A 6,000-nucleotide genomic window follows, 5' to 3' on the forward strand; every position below is an offset into this window, starting at 1 on the left:
CTCGAACACTGACCAGGAATAGCGGAACCAGTCGTAGTCTCACCGTGCATATACCACAAATTGTATCCCGGATTCATCCCCCGACCTCCAGTCAGGTGGGCAAGAACGTACTCAGAAGTGTGACGCTGGTTATTTCGACAATACTTGCATGGGCAGTAAATTTTTCCATCGCCGGCCGTACAATTACTAACGGCAAATGCCACAAACGCCCTACACCCATCGTTATACCGTGTCGTACCCCTAGGTGTTGACATCCAAGACTTGTCCATGTTTATCTGTATAGGGTTAAGAGGACAAGACAAATCATACGGCTTACAGTATAAACGTGTACAAATATAGTGCATGTCACGCAACATGGGGTGTACGAATTTATTTCCCTTTTAAAGGGTTTATGGTTAGAGTTTAGGAGTTTTGTTTTTTTTTTTATAAAGTGTAAGAAATTGTTTTATTTTTTTTTTAAAAGGGTTTAGGGTTAGGGTTTAGGGTTATAACCCTAATTAGGGTTTTATTTTTTAGAAAGTGTAGGATTATTTCATTTTTTATTTTTAAGGGTTTAGGGTTAGGGTTATGGTTTGTTAGGGTTTAGGGTATTTTTTGTTTTGAAAGTGTAGGATTATTTTATGTAGGGTTTTAGTTTTTTTTTAGAAAGTGTAAGTGTTTTTATTTTTTTTATTCTTTTAAAGGGTTTAGGGTTAGGGTTTGTTAGGGTTTAGGGTTAGGTTTTATTTGTTTCTTTAAAAGTGTAGGATTTTGTTTTTTTATTTTTAAGGGTTTAGTGTTAGGGTTTAAGGTTTAGGGTTAGGGTTTTTTTCCTAGAAAGTGTAGGAATTTTTTTTTTTCGGTTTAGGGTTAGGGTATTTTTTTAGAAAGTGTAGGTTATTTTTTTTTTTAAGGTTTAGGGTTTAGGAGTTAGGGTTTAAGGTTTAGGGTTAGGGTTTTTTTCCTAGAAAGTGTAGGATTTTTTTTTAGGGTTTAGGGTTAGGGTATTTTTTTTAGAAAGTGTAGGTTTTTTTTTTTTAGGGTTTAGGGTTTAGGATTTAGGGTTTGTTAGGGTTTAGGGTTTAGGGTTTAGGGTTTAGGGTTTAGAGTTTACGGTTAGGGTTTGTTAGGGTCTAGGGTCTAGGGTTAGGGTTTAGGGTTTTAGGTTTTTTTTTTTTAAGCGATTAGGGTTTAGGGTTGTAGGTAAAAATTTTTTTTTCAAGGGTTTAGGGTTTAGGATTTAGGGTTTTTTTTTTTTAAGCGATTAGGGTTTAGGGTTTAGGGTTTTAGGGTTTATGGTTTAGGGTTTAGGGTTTGTTAGGGTCTAGGGTTTAGGGTTTTAGGTTTTTTTTTTTTTTTTAGGGTTTAGGGTTTAGGGTTTGTTAGGGTCTAGGGTCTAGGGTTAGGGTTTAGGGTTTTAGGTTTTAATTTTTTAAGGGTTTAGGGTTTAGGGTTTTAGGTAATTTTTTTTTTTTTTAAGGGTTTAGGGTTTACGATTTAGGGTTTTATTTTGGTTTAAAGCGATTAGGGTTTAGGGTTTAGGGTTTTAGGGTTTAGGGTTTGTTACGGTTTAGGGTTTAGGGTTAAGAGTTTTTTTTAAGAAAGTGTAGGAATCTTTTTTTGTAAGGATTTAGGATTAGGGTTTAGGGTTTTCGTTTTTTTTTTCGAAAGTGTAGTAAGTTTTTATTTTTTTTAAAGGGTTTAGGGTTTTATTTTATTCTTTTTATAAGAGTTTAGGGTTTGTTAGGGTTTAGGGTTTAGCAGTTTAGGTTTTTTTTAGAAAGTGTAGGATTTTTTTTTAGGGCTTAGGGTTTAGGGTTTAGGGTAAGGGTTTTTTTTTAGAACGTATAGGATTCAAAGTTTATTTAAGGGTTTATTATTGTGTTGGTTTTATGGTTATGATTTTAGGATATAAAGTTTATATATGCATATGAGAGAAATTTTAGTTTTTTTTTTTTTGAGTTTTTTTATCCGAAGATACCAAATTCTTCTTATAAATCTGTAGTCTCTTCACATGAATAGTTAACGTTAAAAATGGAAGATAAAAAACAAATTCGTCGCAATTGATGATTTATGACGTTTGTTTTAAGGTTTTTTTTACGAATATGATTGTAAATGGTGGACAGTGGAATATTTGTTTTTTTGTTTCTTTTTTTCCCGAAAATACCACAATTTATATATATTAGTAGCACAATTTATTTTCCCCACAATTTATATATATTCATAGCACAATATGTTGATTATAATTTTGTATTTTAATTTTACTTTGCCATTATTGCTCACGATCATATTTTTATAAAATTAAAATGATAGCGGATATTTTTTCTTTTTGCCACTTCATAAAAATACCAAAATTCACAATAGCACATTAAATCCATAGTAGCACACTAAAATATATCTCAAATATCCTCACATCAAGAGTTTTTTTTAAAAAAAAATTAAATATAATCACCAATAAATTCCATATTTCCATATTCCATATTTTCCATATTTCCACCAACTAGACAATGATTCAGTAATAAAAAATCAGTAATAAAAAATCTACAAGTATATATTCCATATTTCCACAAACTAGACAATGAAAAAAATTAGACAAATATCACAAAAAAAATTAATAAAATATACAAACTTATAGCAAAAAATTCAAAACAAAAATAAAAATAACTCACAGTGATTTTTGTAGTGCAAGCTTGTACGTGTACCTGGAATTTTTGACAGAAAAAAAAAAAAAAAAAAAAAAAAAAAAAAAAAATTAAAGCTGAAAATGTTAGAACAGATATGCACTGTAAACCGAGAGAGAGAGAGAGAGAGAGAGAGAGAGAGAGAGAGAGAGAGATTGAGAAGATGAGTGAGAGTGAGAGGAAGTGGAGGGAATACCTTGAACGGACGCGAGGGCTGTGGTGGGCGGGGGATAGTGGCGAGAGCTGAGAGAGAGAGAGAGCTAGAGAGAGAGAGAGAGAGAGAGAGAGAGAGCCGGTACCGGACAGTACTGGCCGGAACGGGAGGTGAGAGAGCTAGGGAGAGCGAGAGAGAGGGAGGGTCGCCGGCAGAGAGCACCGGAATGGGCTGTCGCCGGCCAGAGCTCGACGGAGAGAGAGAGAGAGAGAGAGAGAGAGAGAGAGAGAGAGAGTCAGAGAGAGAGAAATTTACGTAAGAAATGGGTAGCTTCCTCTGGAAGCTACCCATTTCTTTTATATAAATTAAATATAAAATTTAAAATTTAAAATATATTTAAAAAAGTATATAATTTGAATAATATATAATTTAAATATAATATATAAAGCTAAATTATATCCTAAGATTGGCCAGGTGGCGCGCGGGAGAATTCCCGCGCAGTACCTGGCCAATCAATTGGACACGTGTACGTAGTACACGTGCCCAATTGGGGACGTGTATGTAAATACACGTCTCCAAATGTCATTTTTTTTATTTTTTTTTAATATATTATATATATATATTTAATATATTATATATATTTTATATAAACCCATGCAACCCATAACGTGTATGCACTGCATGTACTGCATGTACACATTGCTAAACCCTAAGACCTAAAACTAAAACATAAACTATAAATTAAAACTAAATATAAACCCTAAATTTAAATCATGACACTAAGTATAAGTATATATACTATACTACCCTAACCCTAAGTATATGTACTATATATTATTTTGAATTTTAAAATGGCGGCGCGCGGGAGACGTGTAATTAAAATACACGTCCCCCATTGTAGAAATTGTATGTAATTAAAAAAAAATAATTATATATATATATATATAATTTAACAACGTAAAAAATTGTTAGGGTTTAGGGTTTTAGTTTCTTAGGGTTTAGGGTTTAAGGTTAGGATTTTTGTTTTTAGTGTTAGGAATTTTTTTTTTAGAAAGTCTAGGATATTTTTGTTTAAGGGTTTATGGTTTAAGGTTTAAGGTTAGGATTTTAGTTTTTAGTGTTAGGGTTTCTTTTTTTAGAAAGTGTAGGTTTTTTTTTTCTTAGGGTTTAGGGTTTAGGGTTCGTTATGGTTTAAGGTTAGGGTTTGGTTTTAGAAATTGTAGGATTTTTTTTATTTATTATTTTTTTTTTTTAAGGATATAGGATTAGGGTTTAGGGTTTAGGGTTTTACTTTCTTAGGGTTTAGGGTTTAAGTTTATGATTTTTGTTTTTAGTGTTAGGAAAAAAATTTTAACAAAGTGTAGGATATTTTTGTTTAAGGGTTTAGGGTTTAAGGTTAGGAATTTTGTTTCAGTGTTAGGGTTTCTTAATTTAGAAAGTGTAGGGTAATTATTTTTTTAGGGTATAGGGTTTAAGGTTTAAGGTTAGGAATTTTGTTTTTAGTGTTAGAGTTTCTTTTTTTAGAAAGTGTAGGATATTTTTGTTTAAGGGTTTAGGGTTTAGGGTTTAGGGTTTAAGGTTAGGAATTTTGTTTTAGTGTTAGGGTTTCTTTTTTTAGAAAGTGTATGATATTTTGTTTTTTTAGGGTATAGGGTTTAAGGTTTAAGGTTAGGAATTTTGTTTTTAGTGTTAGGGTTTCTTTTTTTAGAAAGTGTACGATATTTTTGGGGTTTAGGGTTTAGGGTTTAGGGTTTAAGGTTAGGACTTTTGTTTTTAGGGTTTAGGGTTAGGGTTTTTAGGGTTTGAAAGTGTAGGAATTTTTTATTTTTTAGGGTTTAGGATTTAAGGTTTGGGGTTTAGGGTAAGGGTTTTTTTTTAAGAACGTGTACGATTCAGAGTTTATTTAAGGGTTTATTATTGTGTTGGTTTTATGGTTATGATTTTAGGATATAAAGTTTTGGGATACAGTTTTTGTTTTGTTTTAAGAGTTGAATGTTCTTTATTTAAAAAACAAAAACAAATACGGGTTTAGGGTGTTTCTTCTTTTTATAAAAAGGGTTTATTGTTCCGTGTTTAGGGTTAGGGTGTTAGGGGATATTTTTTAAAAAAATGGTTTAGGGTTAGGGTTAGGGTTTTTGTTTTGTTATAGGGTTTGGCCACGTGTACTGAGTACACGTGTCCAATCCGGGACGTGTATTTAAATACACGTCCCGAAATGTATTTGCATGCATAAAAATATATATATATATATATATATATATGTATTTATATAATTTAACCACATAAAAAAAAAATATAAACCCATGCAGCCTGAAATGTATATACCGTACATATAGCTAAATAAAAAATAAAAACTAAAACCTAACCATAAAATTAAACTCTAACCCTAAGTGCATAGACTATATATAGCTATAAACTACAATCCTAATTAATGGTACGTATTGTATATAGTCATAAACCCTAACCCTAATCCTCGTGATTTAATATATATATTTAAAAGTATACAATAATAACACATGAAAAATATATTGACATTATTATTCATAAAATGTAAAATCAATTAAATCATAACCCATAGCTTTAAGTGTATATATTATATATACCTATACAACATAAAACCCTAACCCTAAGTGTATATACTATATATAGCGATAAACCTTAACCCTAAGTATATACTATATATAGCTATAAACCCTAACCCTAAGTGTATATACTATATATAGCGATAAACCCTAACCCTAAGTATGTATACTATATATAGCTATAAATCATAAGTTTAAGTGTATATACTATATATATCGGTTTTATTTAATTTTGAACTGCTCATGATTTAATATATATATATATATTTAAAAGTGTACAATAATGAAACGTGAAAAATATATTGACATTATTATTCATTAAACGTAAAATCAATTAAATTATAATTCATAGCCCTAAGTGTATATATTATATATACCTATAAACCCTAAAACCCAAACCGTAAGTGTATATACTATATATATCGATAAACCATAATCCTAAGTATATATACTATATATAGGTATAAACCCTAGCCCTAAGTGTATATACTATATATAGCTATAAACCCTAACCCTAAGGGTATGTACTATATATAGCCATAAACCCTAAATGTATATATATACTATATGAGGGACTAAACTATAAGTATTTAATTCATTATGT

General features: G+C 30.6%; 1 long non-coding RNA gene across 1 annotated transcript; it reads right to left on the reverse strand.

The window, feature by feature from the left end:
- Positions 1–130: 130 nt before the first annotated feature.
- Positions 131–2,890, reverse strand: LOC133879521 (uncharacterized). The gene is made up of 3 exons (XR_009902107.1): positions 2,857–2,890; positions 2,649–2,681; positions 131–275 (listed from the first exon to the last, which is right to left on the reverse strand). It is a non-coding gene; the product is annotated as an uncharacterized LOC133879521 (long non-coding RNA).
- Between the last annotated feature and the right edge of the window lie 3,110 nt (positions 2,891–6,000).

The sequence above is a fragment of the Alnus glutinosa genome, chromosome 10, assembly GCF_958979055.1.
Source record: "Alnus glutinosa chromosome 10, dhAlnGlut1.1, whole genome shotgun sequence".
NCBI classification, from domain to species: domain Eukaryota; kingdom Viridiplantae; phylum Streptophyta; class Magnoliopsida; order Fagales; family Betulaceae; genus Alnus; species Alnus glutinosa.